The sequence below is a fragment of the Panthera leo genome, chromosome B4 (assembly GCF_018350215.1).
Source record: "Panthera leo isolate Ple1 chromosome B4, P.leo_Ple1_pat1.1, whole genome shotgun sequence".
NCBI lineage: Eukaryota > Metazoa > Chordata > Mammalia > Carnivora > Felidae > Panthera > Panthera leo.
In genome coordinates, this window is record NC_056685.1 from 57334231 (window position 1) to 57353870 (window position 19640).

General features: G+C 35.8%; 1 protein-coding gene across 11 annotated transcripts in view; it reads right to left on the bottom strand.

Annotated features, from left to right (window-relative positions):
* SOX5 (SRY-box transcription factor 5) overlaps positions 1 to 19640 on the bottom strand; it is a 1003938-nt gene that overhangs the window by 657974 nt on the left and 326324 nt on the right. For 9 of the 11 annotated variants that reach the window (XM_042946059.1, XM_042946058.1, XM_042946055.1 and 6 more), the window contains one exon: positions 10891 to 10960. The gene's annotated coding sequence lies outside the window, so the exon portion shown is untranslated. Of the gene's footprint in view, positions 1 to 10890; positions 10961 to 16926; positions 16997 to 19640 lie in introns of all 11 variants that reach the window. The other 2 variants (XM_042946063.1, XM_042946061.1) reach the window with 1 other exon arrangement.

Consider the following 19640-nt stretch of genomic DNA (forward strand, 5'->3'; position numbering starts at 1 on the left):
CCTTACTGAGATTGCAACAATTGTACCACTGATATCCTTTCTTGGACCATGAGCCAATGTTTAGCTGTCATATCTTCTCAGTCTCATTTCATCTGGGACAATTCCTCAGTCTCTCTTTGATTTCCATGACCCTGACACTTCTTAAGACTACTTCTGCTATTTTATAGTATGTCCCTTAATTTGAGTTGTCTGATATTTCCTTATGATAAAATTCATATAATGGATTTTTGGCAAGAACATGACAGAGATTATTTTTTTGTGCCTTTCTCAGTGAATCATAGGAGTGGCATATGATGCCAATACATCCCATTACTAGTGATGGTGGTGACTTTGATTGCTTGCTTAGGTTCTTCCATTGAAAAGTTACTACTTTCCTTTTGTAATTAGTAAGCATTTTAATATACTATGTAAGTAGCCTATTTATCATATTTTCATGACTAATTTACTATCCAGTGGTGATTCTTGCCTGAAAAAAATTATTACTCTAGTGTACCACATGGTGATTTTCTATTTCCATCATTCATTCTATAGTTATTAACTGGTATTCTATACCCATAAAAGAGTTTTTTTTCCTCCCACATTTATTTATTCAATACCTTTTATAATATCATGAACTATACTGAATATAAGCCAACACTATCATTATTTTCTCACCCAGTGTCCCATATGTGGCCATTGGGAGCCACTTCACATTGGCCTATGTGTCCTTTCAATGTGTTTCCATCATTTTTTAGTCTTTCCTTACTTTCTGGTACCACAAGATATTCCAGTTTCTCATCATATACTTTTCCTATTCTGGTGCTAGAAACATCCATTTCTATAAGGATTCTTGGTTTCTTTTATTGGAGAATGGTATTTAGAAACCAAAATCCAGGTACTAAGTGTGCTCATCACTACTGAGGTATTATTGCTCCTAAGCGTCTCAATCAATAAGATAGGGGATATAAATGCAAACACACACACACACACACACACACACACACACACACACACACCCCTATTTCTTTGTTTTTGTATCTGTATATCTACGATACATACTTAATATTTAAACACACATGACTTCCTAGTGATAACTCCGATTCCAATTCAACATCATAGGGTTTGTTCTACCCCTCTTTATTTCTTTACAGTGAGAAAAATAGCCATCATTAATGACAATCCTATAACACATTTAAAGCAGTTTCAGAATGTTAAGTTTTACCCCTACAAAAAACAGAATCATTAATCTATATTTTCTAATTGGAGTACAATAGTTCCTTCTTAAAATAATCTTAGAGTATAAAGTCAAAACACTGTTTATCAAAGTTACTTAGATTAGCTCTTTTTTCCCCACCCCATTCATTTTTAATTCCTAGAAATATAATTTAGCTTACTAGATATTTTTGTTGTTTGTTTTTCACGTGGGGATCCCAGAACACCCTGGTTAATTTTAATTATTTATTTATTTTTGAGTATGTGAAACATTAACACAGTTCTAAAAATCAGAACTATACAAAAATAAATAGACAGCATTCATATAAATGTCATTCCCCCATTACCCCTTCTACCCTACTTCCATTCTCTCAATCCACATTTACTAAGCCCAACACCTGTAAGTCACCAATTCCATACGTTTCTGGAGTTTCTTTCTTATCTGTTGACCCCAGTTAGCAGATCTATGTATATTTCTTTATTTCCTTTTCATTATGGGTAACATACTTTTGCACTTTTTTCACATCTGTTCATTATCTCTACAATTGCATGGTACCTCATTATATGGAGATGCTATAGTGTAGTAGTATATTCAACTACTCCAGTATGCATGAGCATTTAGATAGTTGTTAATATTCTACAATTATAAACAATGTCACAATCAATAACCTTGAGCTTGTGATTCTTATATTGTTAAAGGTGTGTCTTCAGGATAAATTCCTGGAAATAGGATTGTTGGATCAAATGGTATATATATATATAAATTTGTTAGGTATTGCCCAATTCCTGTTCAAAGGATTTGTACCAACTTTTATTTCTATTAGCACGGTATGAGAATAAAGGCTGTGTTTTTATCTCTGCCTCCAAATCATCTTAGGACAGATGCTGAGCAGTGAGTGCTTGATTCATGTTTACTTCTTCTCTCTGACTATAGATATTATCTAACCATGGTGCTAAAACTCAAAGAAAAGGTTTACATAACTGTAAAGGAAGAAGAAGAGAAAGAACAAGGAGCTGGAAAATCACTCTTAAAAAAAAAATAGTTGCCTTTGATCACAACAGCTCAGGATGGAAATATATAGCTTAGCATCTTCACTTCGAAAGTTCAAAACACCAAGATTTTATAGTAATTTTCCCATGGCCGAGATTAAGTCCTGCATCCTTTATGTCCCCGAGCACCATACCAATATTACAATTGGCACACAGTACTGCAGTTATCTGCTTAAATGTTTGTCTTATGTTAGACTTTTTAGTTTTGAAATAGAAATGATATATTGATCAACACATTTATCTCAACTCCTGGCACAATCTTCAACATATAACATTCCTGATGAAATTTTCTTAAAAGACCATTAACATAAAAAGAAACATTTCTTGAGTCCTTCCTCTGTGCCATATAACATCCGACATGTTTTACGTGTATCGTCGCATTTCATCCTGGTAACAATCATACAAAGTTGGTTTTACTATTAACCCCATTTTACAGATGAGAAAACAAAGACTTAGAGAAGACACATAATTTGTCTAAGGGGATGTATTATGGGGAAAAAACCCTTAGGATTTGAGTAGGATTTGAACTGAGTCAGTCTCATTCTAAAGCACATGCTGCTTACCTTTACCCCTGATTGCGGCTGGAAATAGAAGCCTTCCTGATGCCCCTTATATCACACTTACATAGGCAAGTTTTATTCTGCCTACTCTAAGGCCAGGACCAATTCTGTGTTACAGATTTCAGGCCAGCATGTCACTATCAAGATGGAAAGGAAAAGTGGTGGTTTCAATGGTTTCCAAATAGACTCTGAAAAAGCTTTCGGAGATTTTTACCTTTTGGCAAACAAAGCTTTGGCTCCTCTGATACATGCACACATTTATTATACCCTTGTGACTGTGGTTTATGTACAAGCATCTTATTTAAAAGAGTTTTTAAAAGACTGAAATGTGATTTCCTTTCTGACAGCAAAGGAAAAATAAAAAGATGTTCTTTGCCCTCCTGTTCTAATCTGTATTTGGAAGTCAAGTCTGCAGTTCCCAGAACTCTATCACCAGCTTGTTACATTTCCATAAATCTGTCTAAGAATACAACACTGTTCACCCAAAAAAAATGTAACATAAACTGTAAAACACATGCACATGATACCTGAATCCAATTCGCCCTCATTTTGTATATAAGTGAAAATAAAGCAATGCTTTAACTCTTAGAAATGACAATATCACATTATTTAGATAAGTGCCACCAAATCATTATTGAAATTCTGATAGCATTTGCCTTACTGGTAAAAGAAAATTACCTGTAATGCATAGTTTAAATAATTACTTTTAAACAAAAGCTTCTTTTCTGCATTGCTTATTTATCTTTTGAGACCAACTCAGCGGGGCTATGTATTTTATTAAAATTGCCTTCAGACTGCTAATGGCAGGGCGTCTGTTAGCACAGGAAAAGTGATGGCAGTTTGACTCCTATTCCTAATATTGGGAGTTAGTCCAGACACTTAAGAGCCAGAACTCTGCTGTGCATTTGACTATGTTATCAACACTTTACTTGCTAATGATACTAGTGACAGCATTTCAATATGATGGGTCAGACTTAAATAGGAAAGCTTATAATTGTGCTTACAGAACCAATGAAACTCCCTGGCTACCCCCCCTCCCCCCGCCTCCCCAAAATCCCTTTTATCAGCAGATCAGCTGGTGTTAAGCTTCAAGACTGGGGATTATTTGGTAAGCTTCTGCTCAATGTTTTTTTTCCTTCTCCACTTCCCACCTTGAATGGGGAGCCTCCATCAGCACCTGATATCTACCCGTTCAGAAAATGACAACTGAAAGCCTTCCTGTGGTGCAACCGTGTGCCAACTACCCAGCAGAAGGTCACACTGATGACTCCCCTGTGGCTTTTATTTTCCCCAGGGAAATCCACAGCCAGGGCTGACTGCTGCCAAATATGCTGAGTGCCACAAACCAGCAGTGCTAAGAACCCCCTATCCTTCTTGATGGGAAGCAGTAAGCAACTGTGCCGAACACCTGTGTCAGCTCCTGTTCCTGGGGACACCCCAGGCAAGCACTCATTCAGCATTCGGGGATAGGGCTCCCCTCCTCTTACTGGCACTTCTGTCCAAAAACTTCTCAGTAGTCATATGATAATAGTTATGTTTGTCAGATCTCTATAACATCAGCGTGTTTAACTACTGTTAAGGAGGGTGACTTAAATAATTCGTGAGTTAAATATTTTACTCTCAGTGTCTACAGGGAATCAGTACAATGAATGTGTTTCCTGTTATTGTAAAAGTAAAAACAACATTCTCCATCACTTCCTTTTATAGTTACTCCAACCAACTTGAGGAAGAGGAGACAGTTTGAGCTGTGGAAGGCATGCTTCCATAGATAGACAATATCTAAATCAGTCTTTTTCCTGTAAGTGACGGAGAATAATATGCTCAGTTCAACCAGTGAAGATTCTAGTCAAGTATGGGATGGAGAAAAAGGCAATAAAATTAAAACAGTACCTGCCACAGTTAAGACTCAGTAAGAACATATGAATGAATGAATGAATCGATTAATCAATCAGTGAATGAATGAATGAACAAATTAAAACTGAATGAATGACACTTAAATAATTTCAATACTTAAAAAAGATTCCATAATTCAGAAATGATTATATTTAAAAAAAATTTTTTTTAACGTTTTATTTCTTTTTGAGACAGAGAGAGACAGAGCATGAACGGGGGAGGGGCAGAGAGAGAGGGAGACACAGAATCCGAAGCAGGCTCCAGGCTCTGAGCCATCAGCCCACAGCCTGACGCGGGGCTCGAACTCACGGACTGTGAGATCGTGACCTGGCTGAAGTCGGACGCTTAACCGACTGAGCCACCCAGGCGCCCCTAGAAATGATTATATTTTAATGAGCCAATAAAGCCTGCATTTAGTGCTTACTATTTGCAGATCACTCAAGCAGGGCTCCTGCAGACATTAAAAATAAATAAATGAATAAATAGGGGCGCCTGGGTGGTTCAGTAAGTTCAGCACCCGACTTCAGGTCAGGTTACGATCTCATGGTTTATGAGTTTGAGCCCTACGTCGGGGTCTGTGCTGACAGCTCAGATCCTGGAGCCTGCTTTAGATGCTGTCTCTCTCTCTCTCTCTCTCTCTCTCTCTCTCTCTCTCTCTCTGTCCCTCCCACTGTCTCTGTCTCTCTTTCTCTCAAAAATAAATAAGCATTTAAAAAAATTTTAAGTAAAAATAAAGAAATAAAAAAACAAACCAAAGCCAACTTCAGAACCACACAGCTGCTCAAGCAGCAGAACTACAATTCAAATTTCAGAATTTCTTTTATTTTGACTCTTCCATTTGATTTTCTTCAAAATTCCACATGGAATTAAGACTCTTAGTCTTTCAGGGTATTCCTCAGCCTGGATTCCCCTTCTTCTGCTAAAGAGGACACTTTTGCTGTCAAGTTTAAATTCACGTAGCTTCATTTTCAACTCTCCTGCCACATTCCAGAAGAGGCATGGATACTTCCTGAATATATTGGCACTGGCAACTCAAATGTAAAGATTCTCAAATCAGTTGGTGTCTCTTCACTAATAAAAATATAAATAAGTAAAAACGGGTAGGCTTTCCTGATTTCCCACATCCATGACTTGCAAAGCTTTTATTTCAGTTACTCAAGGTTTAAATTCATCCCTTATTTTTCTCGTAAGTCAAAGTCTATTGATTCCATCTTTGAATTTCTGCTTGTAACTGTCCCTAAGTGTTTTTATCTCGGTCCTGACTTTCTGGATCTCGTCTGATTATTGCATTGGTCTCCTCTCTTCCCCTTGTAACCTCTCCTCTTTCAGTCAACCTCATACTACTATCCTATTAGTTAGTTAATCCAAGCACAGACCTAATCATCATCCACATTTTCTAAACAAACTAAACTTTTCAATAACTTCCTAGGTCCTGTTGAATTAAAAGTCAAATCACCAAAGAGTCAAAGTCCTCTTCAGAGACTTTGAATTATAAAGTCTCTTTATGTTGTAAAGAGCTCAACATATCTTCATAGTCACTATTGCCTTTTGTATACCCTGTGCCACATCCAAACTCACCCAAGTCCAAAGAGAGACTTCAGAGACCAGGACCTTAAATATATACTAGGCAATCCCCCACCACCACCCCCTACCTCTGTGTCTAATATCTCTGCTAAGAAAATCACATGCATCCTTTAAGACAAGTACTGGCTTGCCTATGAAGCTTTCTCTTTTCTATGAACCCTCAAATAATGTTACACTGTAGCTCTTGTTAGTCTATAATACATTTTATTTTGCATTATAATATTTGGTTTTGGATCTTCAAACTAAGTTTATTTAACACATGCTATAAGCAAAGTACTTTGAAAGGTGTATTTGGCTTATAGTGGAGAACAAAACAGATTAATTCCCATCAAAAAGCAGGGAAGAGTCTTTCAAGGAAAAAAAAAAATTGTGATGGGAGAGAAGGAAAATCTCCTGCACTCGCTGTGGCAGAAAAGAACCTGAGCCACCATAGGCTCAAGGATAATTGTCAAGTGTGCATGTGAAGTTGAGGTAGGCATGCCCTCTCCCCTGAAACAGAATTCAGAGAATAATTTCTTTCTCATTTAATCATAAAAGTGATTTTTATTCTTATGATTAAAAAGGAAAGCATTTTGAATAAATAAAAATTTTCAAATATATACATTTATTTGTTGCATGAATATTCTGATAGCCAATAATGGAATCTAAGCTTAGATATAAGCTTATAGTTTTAAATTCATTTATTAATGTATTCATTTAAAAATTTAAAAAATTTATGGTAAATTATTTGGAAACTGCTGCCACAAGACTGATAATAGAAGGCAACCGTTAAATTTATTTTTAATGCTCACTTTTCACATGATAGCAATGAGAATTTAAGAAACAACTCTTCCAAGTATCAATAATATCTACTCGAAGTGATTTTTATGAAAATAAATATGGAGATTTTTCTTTGTTACTTATATGAAATAATCTCCCTTATTTTCTCATTTATATTAAAAATGATCACTTCTAGTGTAGGTGACTCTTAATTCAACCAACTTTTATTCACCACCTAGTATGTACACACTGGCTTAACAAATGTAAAGGAACTCTAGAGGTAACAATAATAGTATGCTTCTCCCTTTGGGAAAAGCAGTGTTGATCATTTCTAGGCAAACATGTTAAAGACCCCAAGTCAGCTGTAAGTTTCAGAGCTGGTTCCAGAATTCATTCTCTCTAATTCCTACTAATTACTCCATGTTTCCTCCTTATAAATAGTCTAATAGATCATGTGATAATTATAATAAAGCCATGACATAATTTCAAGCATCTTCCCTTACAAAAAGAAGATAAAATTCATGACTTGTTGTGGACTCGTACAAAGCTATGTAGTTTTGGTTGAAATTATAAATGACAAACAAATGGGAAAATCAGTATGCAAAGGAACAATCAGACGCACATCATTTTTAAATATTACATATCATTGTCATTAATGTCCCTATTATAAAACAATAAGTTATTATACACTGCCAAAAAACATGATTCAAATTCAAAAGAATTATGCAAATTAAGGACACGGAAAAGAAAAATGAGAGCTGCACTATTTAACATTAGCTCCTGGAACACAATCATCTGTCAATATCCTGATCAGATAATGTTGCCCTGATCATTGTTAATTTAAGTCTATTTTCATTCATAATTTATATTCCGTGTCAAGAGAAATCTTTTAAATGCTTTACATACCCCGTAAGTCTGAGTGATCCGTATAACATGTGAGCCATATGATGCCCTCTTACTGGCTAAAATCACTCTAATGATTCCCATCTCACTCAGAAGGATAGGCAAGGTCCTGCCACGGTCTACCAGGAACTATACAATAGACTCCACAGCATCCTTCCCATTTTCATGTCTTACTTGTCCACTACTTAATCTTTTCCTGTCACATTGCCTTTCTCGACAATCTTTCAACATAGCAAGTTTAAGGAGTATCTCTTCACCCGTGTATACCAAAATGGTTCCCTCTCTCCACTTACATTTGTGCTTCAGTTTCTCCTTAGCAGAAAGACCTTCCTCACACACATTTATTTTATTTTTTTTAATGTTTATTTATTTTTGAGACAGAGAGAGACAGAGCATGAGTGGGGGAGGGTCAGAGAGAGAAGGAGACACAGAATCTGAAGCCGGCTCCAGGCTCTGAGCTGTCAGCACAGAGCCCGACGTGGGGCTGGAACTCACGGACCGTGAGATCATGACCTGAGCAGAAGTCGGACGCTTAACCGACTAAGCCACCCAGGCGCCCCTCCTCACACACATATCTGAAATAGTCTCCCATCATTCTGTTTACTCTGCTTTATTTACTTCTTAGTATGCACCCCCATTAACATATACAGTTGACTCTTGAACAACATGCGTTTGAACTGCATGGGTCCACTTATCTGTGGATTTTTTATAGCACAGGACTGTAAATGTATTTTCTCTTCCTTATGATTTTCTTAATAACATTTTCTTTTCCCTACCTTACTTTATTGTACAGTATAAGATACATATAACTTACAAAATATGTGTTAATCAATTGCTTATGGCATTGGTAAGGCTTCTGGTCCATAGTAGACCAATAGTAGTTGACTTTTTGGGGAATCAAAAATTAAACACAGATTTTCAACTGCATGGGAGATGAGCACTCCAAACCCCCACATTGTTCAAGGATCAACTGTACATTAAAATCTTCACGTAATGTTTTCCTCCACTAGAATAAAAGCTTGAGGAGCATGAGAACTTCTGTTGCATGAATTAAAGAATGAATGAATAATCACCCTTCCATTTCATCCAGCCAAATAGGAAACGTCTCCAGAGAAACAACAGTTAAAAAGGAAAACAAAAACTTAAAGTTCTTGATATTTTTCAAATATCAGTATAATCCAAAGTCAAGTATTAGTATCAATTATGTTTTATATAAACTATCCATTGGTGGAGATGGCAAATGATGATACTTGTCACATGTGTGCACAAAGTTGTGTGCAGAATTGTAAGTATTCCATAACCTGCAAGTCAGCATAATGCAGTAGGCCTGCATCATATCAAGAAACACCGATTTACTTCTGTTATGATTTCATATGACACTGGGTAGCAATTTAAGTTTGTAAAATAGGTAAATTGGAGTGGATTCTATCTCCCAAGACTATGGGATCTATAAGATACTTGTTTCTCCTTCTTGATTTTGCTTCCAAGCATGCAAAGCTCAACAACTATATTCAATTTAAGGTCAATACTTATATATTAGCTGGATGCCAAGAAAACCTACCACTTTTGGCTCCATTTATTTCTTTTCAAGGTTTAGTTGAACACTGTTTGCCAGCTGAAAATCTGGTCTACCAACAGTAAACTCGTTATGAAAGTATTGCCCAAAAGGAAACCTCAAAGCTGCAAGAATCAGTGCAGGCATACTTATAAATCCAGTCAGTTAGACATATCGTTCTAAATACATCTCTTTGTAGAACTCTTCCCTAATTAAGCTAAGAACAGAAGCTTGAGCATATTTATTATATCCAGTTATACGTGAAATTATCTCTCCTTTAAGCTGGAGGGTAGTGTTCTCTCAACACATAACAATAATAATCTGTCCGGTCCCTAATGCTAATGCTAAGAAATAACAAAATCCCTGAATCATCCTGACAGAAGAATTCTGAGCTTAGTTCCTTCCTGAAATGCCTTTTTACTAGAAGAATTGTGATCAGACTGAAGGACAGAAGCATTTGTCCCTCTGTGTGATGAAAACTGAAAATCTCAGTGAAAGATGTTCCATAACAGACCTGGATTTGAAGGAGCTAAATTAAACTCTGGGAGAGCCGTGGAAGTGATAGGTATGGCAGAGGTAAAGGCTCTCCAAGCTTCCATAAATAGTTAAGCAATTGTACTGAGAGATGTAATCACTATTTAAGACAACTGGGAGACTCCTCTGAAGCAGGAGATGACCACAAAGCCATTAGTTACTCATGGGGACATTCAGGGCAATGGAGACCCCAAAGGGCAGCATGGCTCCAGCTTACTGAGGAATATGATTAACACTAAACGTTCTACAATGGTGACAATGTTCATAGTAGACCCTTTGACTATTGGGATCTTTCTATTTACAGAGAAATTGTATTTTAATTAACCTTCATTTTACACATGGTAGTCAACTTTCAGTAGTTCAAATTAGTGCAAGCAAACAGATTGACTTTAAAGTGTCAAGAGCTTTCAGAGGTGGGCCCAAGCCCAGAGAATATAGCAGAAAAGAAAGGAAACTTGACTTTAATGATGCCAGTGTTATTACAATAACTTAATGTTACTACAATTGCTTAATAACATTTTATGTTTAAAGTTCTGATTTTGGAAAAGTTATCAGGAAATCTTCATTTAAAAACAGTTTATATGAGAATAAGAGAAACCAGGGTATCTATATAACTTATTAGGTAAGAGACTTCCTTCTATTCCTGAATATTTATTTGAATTATTATTTTTTAATCTTCAAATCCTAAAAAAAGAATACCCAAATGCCAGACTTTTTACATAAAGGTGTTAGTCATGATTTGCAAAACTGAGAATATACCAAGTGAGCATATTCAAGAAAGAAACAAGTGGCAAGAGACTTGAGAACTCTAGAATTGATGGCAAAAGAATGAACAGCAAATGATAATGCAAGCGTCCTGACCTGCTGAGCCTCCCAGGCCAATTTCTCCTACTCCTGATGTCCTTCTTGATGTTATCTATTTCTTGCAATGCTAAAAAAAAGGAAAAAAAAAAGAAGAAAGGAAAGTAGTGAGAAATCAAAGTAATTCCAAAATACTCAGGTGAATAAATCAAACATCATAAAGAGAGTTAAACTTTCTACTACAAAACTTTGAAAGAAATATTAAATAATTTCATCATAGTAATTTTTTCTAGATCAGATTCATAGCCACACAAAATGTCAGACTTACAACACATTGCAGTTAGTGGATGATGAATGAATAATGAATGAACAGCTAAAAAACAAATTTTATAAGTGACAGTCAAGATATAATGACAATTGAAATGTAAAAATGTGAACCAGTTATTTTAGAGCTATATTAATTAAATAGCTTTTAAAATTCTTCATATTATAGGGGCACCTGGGTGGCTCAGTTGGTTAAGTGTCTGACTCTTGATTCTGGCTCTGGTCATGAACTCCCTGTTGTGAGACTGAGTCCCATGTCAGGCTCTGTGCTCAGCACGGAGCCTGCTTAAGATTCTCTCTCTCCCTCTTCCTCTGCCCCTCTCCCACTCATGTGCATGCACACATCATCTCTCTCTCAAAAAAATTTTTTTTAATCTTTATATTATTAATTCAGTCATATAAACATATATATGAATATGTAATTCTGGGACTTGTTTTATAGAAAAAAAATTTTTAACCTTCTTTATATTCATTGATGGTTAAGTTAAAATATATTTATAATGTAACATTATTTATAGCTGAAATACTTTATAGAAAACATCCTAATGTGCTCTAAAATTTGTTAAATGTAAATTATTACTTATCAAAGCACAGTGCTATATTATACTAGGACACTAAGTTGTATAAGAATAAAAGTTTACAAACTTACTAGATAATTTCTAGATTAAAAACAACAAGAATAAAAACAGCAAAATAAAAACAGAAACTTTTATACCCAGTCACTCTTTCAGAGTCATACTCCAGTGTCATAATGACCAAGGTTTAATCACTGGTCCTATGACAGAAGAGCTGAATGTCTTTGGAAATTTATCTTACCCGTTGGAGGCTTATTTTCTTAATAAGAAACTATAAGAAACTATAAAATAGTTTCATTTCATTTTGTCATGAATCCAAAAATCCAAAACATATAACTATTTTATCATGATTTTATTATTTATTGATGTATGTAAAATAATTTGGTAAGGGTGAGTTCATCACTTATTCTACCTTTTCAAACTTTGGCCCCCAGAATGTTTAGTCATCATTTTGAAATGTTTAAACATTAATGATTTTTGTGATATTACTAAATTGTACAAACAAATTATATAAAGTTTCTGCCCTAAGATGGTGGAGTTACCTGTATCATCAACCAGATTATGTGGTCAGTATTCTGTGTGTGTGTGTGTGTGTGTGTGTGTGTGTGTGTGAGAGAGAGAGAGAGAGAGAGAGAGAGAGAGAGAGAGAGAGAACACACATGAGTGAGTGGGGGAGGGTTGGAGAGGGGCAGAAGGAGAGGGAGACAGAGAATCCCAAACAGGATCCATGCCCAGCACGGAGTCTGACGCAGAGCTTGATCTTATGACTGTGAGATCATGACCTGAGCCAAAATCAAGTGTCAGACACTTAACTGAGCCTTCCAGGTGCCCCATGTGGTAAGTATTTTAAAAAGACTTAAAAGTGATACTTTTAGGATGACAGAATTACACTTCTAGAATATTAGTCTAAAATACTGTAACCAGAGATTTGGAGGTGATCTAGGGCCAGATTACTCGTATAACTTTTGATTATTAGTTTATACAAAACTTTTTATTTTTAAAAGCCTCCATTATGGGTGATTTCAGGCATACCTAAATTCTTTTAAAGTATATAGAAGAGTGAAAAGGAATTATTCACCAAGACCCAATGGGATTTACCCTCGGAATATAAAATTGGTTTAACATCTAAATAGCAAACAATGTAACACACCATACTAATAAAATAAAAACTCATACAATTATTCAATAGGTCTGAAAAATATTTGACAGAATCCAACCCCTTTTCATGATAAAAACACTCAAGAAACTAGCAATAGAAGAGAACTTCCTTTAACCTAATAAAACAGCATCTACAGAAACCCACAACTATCATACTCAATGATAAAAGGCTGACTGCTTTCTCCCCAGATCAGGTATAAAACAAGGATGTCCACTCACACGACTTGTATTCAACATTGTACTGGAGGTTACAGCCAGGTTTGTTAATAAAGAACAAGAAATAAAACACATCCATCGGGGCCCCTGAGTGGCTCAGTCAGTTGAGTGTCTGACTTCGGCTCAGGTCATGATCTCACGGTTCGTGAGTTCGAGTCCTGCGTCGGGCTCTGCGCTGACATCTCAGAGCCTGGAGCCTGCTTCAGATTCTGTGTCTCCCTCTCTCTCTGCTCCTCCCCTGCTCACACTCTGTCTCTCTCTCAAAAATTAATAAAGATTAAAAAAAATTTTAAAGAAATAAAACACATCCAGATAGAAAAGGAAGAAGGAAAACCAGCTTTTTGTAGATAACATTATTTTTATTTAGAAAATCTCAAGGAATTCACTAAAAAACTATTAGAAATAATGAAAAAGTTCAGTAAGGTTGCAGGATATTTGCTCAATCAATTAAATTTCTGTATACTAGCAATGAACATTCTGAAAATAAAATTAAGAAAACAGTTCTATTTACAACAGCATGGAAAAAATAAAAAAAAGTATAAATTTATTAACAGAAGTGGAAGACTTGTACATTAAAAACCAAACACCACTAAAAAAGACATCCCACATTCATGGATCAGAAAACTTAATATCCTTAAAATGAAGATACTCTCCAAATTAATCTGTAGATTCAACATAGCCCTATCAAAATTCAGCTAGCTTTTTTTGATAGAAACTGATAAGCTGATCCTAAAATTCATATGGAACTCAAAGGATCTAGTATAGCTAAAACAATGCCGAGAAAAAAAGTTGGAGAATATAACGTTCTCAACTTCACAACTTAAGGCAAAGCTATAGTAATCAAGACAGTGTGGTACTGGCATGAGGATACAAATACATATCAAAGGATGGCATGGAATTGAGAGTACAGAAATAAACCCAGACATTTATGGTCATTTCGTTTTTGACACACTTGCCAAGACCCTGGAGGAAAGAAATCTGGTCTGTTGTGAATAAAACTGTTCTCTGAATTTCTGTTCCCTGATTCCTGGCACAGAGCTTCAAAAACCTTTGGAATTCAGCAAGTGATAGGCATGCCTTTGTTACGCTATACTTGTCTCATAACAGAGCCCCTAGATAGCTTCAGGATGGGAGAGGTTGTGGAAAAAGCAATCATGTGATTTGAGGACTGGAACTTTCAGGACCCCAGTACCCCAGACTCTGAGGAAAGGGGCTTGACATTGAGTTTAATCACATGGTCAATGATTTAATCAATCATGCCTATGTAATGAAACCTTAATGGAAGTTCTAAACAATGAGACTCAGAGAGCTTCCTGGTGAGCACTGATGTTTGGGAAGGTGGCACACCCTGACTCCCCAAAAACAGAACCTCCTGTGCTCAAGACCCTTCCAGACACATCCTGTGTATCTCTTCAACTAAGTTATTTATTTGAATCCTTTATAATAAAACAATCATAATAAGTATAGCACTTCCCTGAGTTCTATGAGTCATGCTAGTGAATTACCGAGGCTAAAGGAGTATTGTGGGAACTCCCAAATTTGCAGCCAATTCTGGCAGGCAGAAGTGCCCATTGCCTGGGGACAGTACTTGCAGTTACTTTCTGAATAAGAGCAATCATTGGGGACCTTACACTTTAACTTCTGGGATCTGATGCTAACTGCAGATATTGTCAGATTGAATTGAATGATAGGACACCCAGTTAACATCTGAGAATTAGTACTGGAACATAATAATAGTCTTCAACAAATGGTTGGGGACAACTGGATATCTATATGCAAAAGAATGGAATAGAACCCCTACCTCAATCCCATGTAAAAAACTAACTCAAAATGGATCATATAACTAAACGTAAGAGTTAAAACTATAAACCCAAGCCATAAACTTGCCAATCCATGCCAAGTTTAAATACCACTAATAAAATAATAGGAAGATGTTCTACTTTTAAACTAGTCTTCAGAGATAGTCTTTCCACAGAGTTCCAAGTACTATAATACAATCCAAGTATAATTGTCACTTTATCAGGACTGATAGTGAAAGGAAAATGTTTTTAATCCAAACTATGGTGATAGTTCAGAATACAATTTGTTAAAAGTTGGAATTCACATAGATACTTTAGTGATTTTAGAATTCTCGATTTGAGAATGACTATTAGGGGTGCCTGAATGGCTCAGCTGTCTGATTCTTGATTTCAGCTCAGGTCACGATCTCACAGTCTGTGAGTTCGAGCCTCTCATCAGGTGCCATGCTGACAGTGCTGAGCCTGCTTAAGATTCTGTGTGTGTGTCTCTCTATCCCTCCCCTACTTTCTTTCTCTCTCTCTCTCTCAAGATAAATAAATAAACTTAAAAAAGAATGACTGTTATAAAGTTTTAGCTGCCAAATGAAACAAGGTAAATATATGAGAAAACATATACTTTAAAAATACTAAATTTCAGTGACATAAAATTGAAGTTTCCCAATACTATCTATTTAACTTTTAATTCTAATATGAATTCATTAAAAAAATGGGAGCTACATTATTTTATGGGGCTGTCTCAAATTTACCCAATTTCATAATGGTAAAAGAGTTCTATGATTAAGCAGCTTCATCCATTCCAGTTATGTAACCTATAGCGGCTAATCTCTTTATTTAATACATGTTTGACTATTCAAGCATATTTTATGCTATTGGAATTTAAAAGTTCCATTCCCTTCTCTAAAGTGCATTCATACACTGCTTTGGTTTAAGTTGGAGATTTGCTAAGTAACAACCATCATCTATCTATTCAACACTCATCTATTCAACAAAAAGTACCTGAGTACTTATCGTAAGATACTGTATAGGTTATAAGGTAGAATTCAGAGATAAAAACAACATGTGTTTTGGGATTATCCAGAATGGAGTATGAGTTAAGGCCTTGACTTATAGGTTGCAAGACCTTTCTGAACTTTAGTTTTCTCATATTCAAGGTGATAATTGAACTAATGTGTTTCCAGAGCCCCAAAGTAAACAGTAATTTCTCCTTTTTCTGTGTACTCTGAAGGCTAGATTAATCACACATGGATTCTGTACTTGAGAAGTTAACCGTACAATAGATATTATAATCTGTATAAATGAATTAAATAAGGTGAAAAATTATAAAGTAGGAATTTCCAGTGATAAAATAAGTGAGATGATCCATACCAGATAAACATAACATAGCATCACCATTATCACCAAATGCAAATAGAATTTATATAATTGATTACCAAGCTAATTAAATAAGTATCAAGTGAAAAATAGATCAATCATCTTAGTTTGTTCCCAGGAAATTCTGAGTAATTGAAAGTTAAGTTGAACGTTATAGAAAAGATATTTACTTTTAAGTGTCATTCCTTAAGATAACGAAAAACAAATACCACATCTCCTCTATTGAAAATTTTGATAACTCAGGCTATCCTAGCTCCAGCACTTTTTTTTTTCCTGACCACTGGAAAGTTACTTTATGTCTTGGTTCCTTTACTTTCTCATCTTTTAAAGAAGAATTATAATAATGCATGCCTTATATGGTGTTAACAGTATTAAGTGAGTTAATGCATGTCAAATTCAAGAGTGTCTGGTCCATTGAGTACCACTATTATTGTAGATAATCAATGTTATATCATCTTTTTACTCTTATTATAATCATTCATGCCATAGCAAAAAGGTACAGGTATTTTAATTACCATTCAATGGGAAGATGAAATGTCATAAGGGAAGATTACTCGTATATACATATTGGAAAAACCAGGGCTTTTTCTTTGAATCACTCATAATGGCAAGCAGAATGAAGTTCTATGACTGGATAGGACTCTATTGCGTACCATTGTCACAGGCAGAGAATGAAGAAGCAGTTCTCCCAAAGGAAAGGACTTGCATGGGTGGTGCTGCATGCTGAAATACGAAACAACAGTTGCCTACTTACATCCATCTACTATGTAAATAGAAATAGTCTTTGCTATAATTCAGATTTTTTTTAATTTATCTGAACTCAGAAGATATTAAAGAGGTGATTTACATAAAATTACAACTCTTTAATTAAAAAGTTCTTATAAGACTGAAGGGAGATTCCTCCCCCTCACCTTCCACATCTAATTGGCCATGGAATCATGCTCATCCCATCTCTTAAATATCTACAAAATCTGTCCTTTCCCCTCCATTTCAATAGCTATTGCCCTTCTCTACATTCTTATTCTTCCCCTACAGGACCATTATATGTTCCTTAGATGTTCTCCTTGCTCCAGTCCCAAACTCTACACATGGGACAACTTGACCATGTTATGCAATTCTTCTTTATCTACTCTCCCTCAAGACTCAACCCAGGAGCACCTGGGTGGCTTAATCGGTTATGCCTTTTGTGAGATAGAGCCCGGTGTTCGGCTCTGTGCTGATAGCCGAAAGGTGGCAATGCTAATTTTAGAATTACAGGAATTTCTTACTTTCTTCTTTTGCTAATCTACATTTTCTAAACATTTCACAAATAAATAACTTTTATAATAGCATAAAATTATTAAATACAATAACAAAAATTTCATACAAATTGTATATTGCTATTTAAGTGGGGGAAAGAAAGGATTTTTATAAAGGTTCTCAGTTGGTACTTAGTGACCTCATAATAACCTGATCTTTCTCCTCAGCACACAGATGCCCTCTGGGGTACCGTATCCAGGTTCATTTCCTGTGCAGTAGCCAAAAGTCTTTCAAAAAACCATTTGTTATCAGGGCACGTAGGTGGCTCAGTCAATTAAGCATCCAACTCTCGATTTTGGCTCAGGTCATGATCTCACGGTTAGTGAGTTTGAGCCCCATGTCCGCTTTGGCACTAGCAATGCAGAACCTGCTTGGGATATTCTCTCTCTCTCTCTCTCTCTCTCTCTGTCTCTCCCCGCCCCCCTGCTTGTGCGCGCTCTCTCTCTCTCTCTCTCTCTCTCTCAAAATAAATAACCTTTAAAAATTAAATAAATAAAATAAACAAAAAAACCCATTTATCTTTTATTATGTATTAGATACCTTATCTATACCACTTTCTTACTTCACAGCCACCTACGAAGTGTGCATTCTTAATACTTAACAAATGAGAATACGGAGGTGAACTTAAGTGTCCACGGTTATATGGTCAGCATGGAGCAAAGCTGATCCTTGAACCCAAGACAGCCCGTATCATAATCCATTTTATTTCCAACAGGCCACATAGACCTCTTCAAAATATACCTGTTTATGTATCATTTCCCCACTTTATTTTCTTTTCAAGTGTTTGCTAATACATTTTAACTTGCTAAGTGTCTTGCAACACACGTAGTACATGATGCCAAATGTCATATGATCACCACTGAGCCCATGGTTCCTCTCTCTTTCTTCCTCTCTCTCACTGTGGGATTGTAGGTGATCATCTCCCATGTTCAAATGCTCCTTCTCAGGCCGTGGTGTTTGGCAGAAATCAGTGATTTTTCAGAACGTTGGAAGGTGCCCACAACTGGCACTAGTGAATTTTTTGTCACTTCAAAGCACCTATGGACAGTCCTTTGCTTTTCCACACAAGAGTAAATTTAGGAATGCTTTGCTTTATTCTAGGTCAGGCTGCCTGCAGGTATAGACCTTTTCCTCTGCTGCCTTATTGCCAACTTCATTAAATACAGTATATGACAAGAGTTCATTAATACCGTACTGTAATCAACATCTGTATGAGCGTATACAGTGGCCCCCATGCAGAAAAAGATTCCATTGAGTCAATAGATAGCAGTAATTCCATTAGTGATAGTGAAAGTCATCCTACACAGTAACCCTCCTCTTTCTTGTCTGCCTTATACCACCCACAAGGTTTTCAGAGATAAGTGCAGGTTAAGTTATTTTTCTTTATATTTTCTATTTTATTACTCTGTATCATATTACAGTATTGTAATCATTTTATATGAATATTTTTTGCTTGTGGAATGAATCATCTGAGGTTCCATTATTTCTTATGAGGAAATTTGCTTTGATGTACAAATGCTTTGGATTACATGCATGTTTCCAGAACAAATTATGCTCATAAACCAAGGTTTTACTGTATATCAAATAAAATAATTATTACTAGTGTAGAAATGAGTTAGTCAGGTTACAGTGGGAAATATACAATAATTGGAGGCCTCCCCCTGCCACCTGTCACTACCCCCTTCTTCCTTTTATTTCCTGCATAGCACTTACCATCTCTAAAAATAGTTTTGTTACATGCCCTTACCTATTTTCTCCATTGCTTTACCTCTAGCACCTAGAAAAGTACCTGATTTAAATTGGAGTTTAATACTTAGTGGATGAATAAATACATGTATTCATGAGAACAGGTGAAAACTCCTCTCTTTACTAAGCTATGTGTATCTTGACTAATCTACTAGCCCCTCAGCTTTTAAATTTTCATTTCTTTAATGCAATACTGCCTAAGGTTTTTATGAGTTTAAATTCTTTCATTCAATAACTCCTTGAGCACCTACTATGTACCAGATAGTCTAAGCTACGTGATAATAACAGCAAACAAAACAACAGACAAAAATCTCTCATGTAA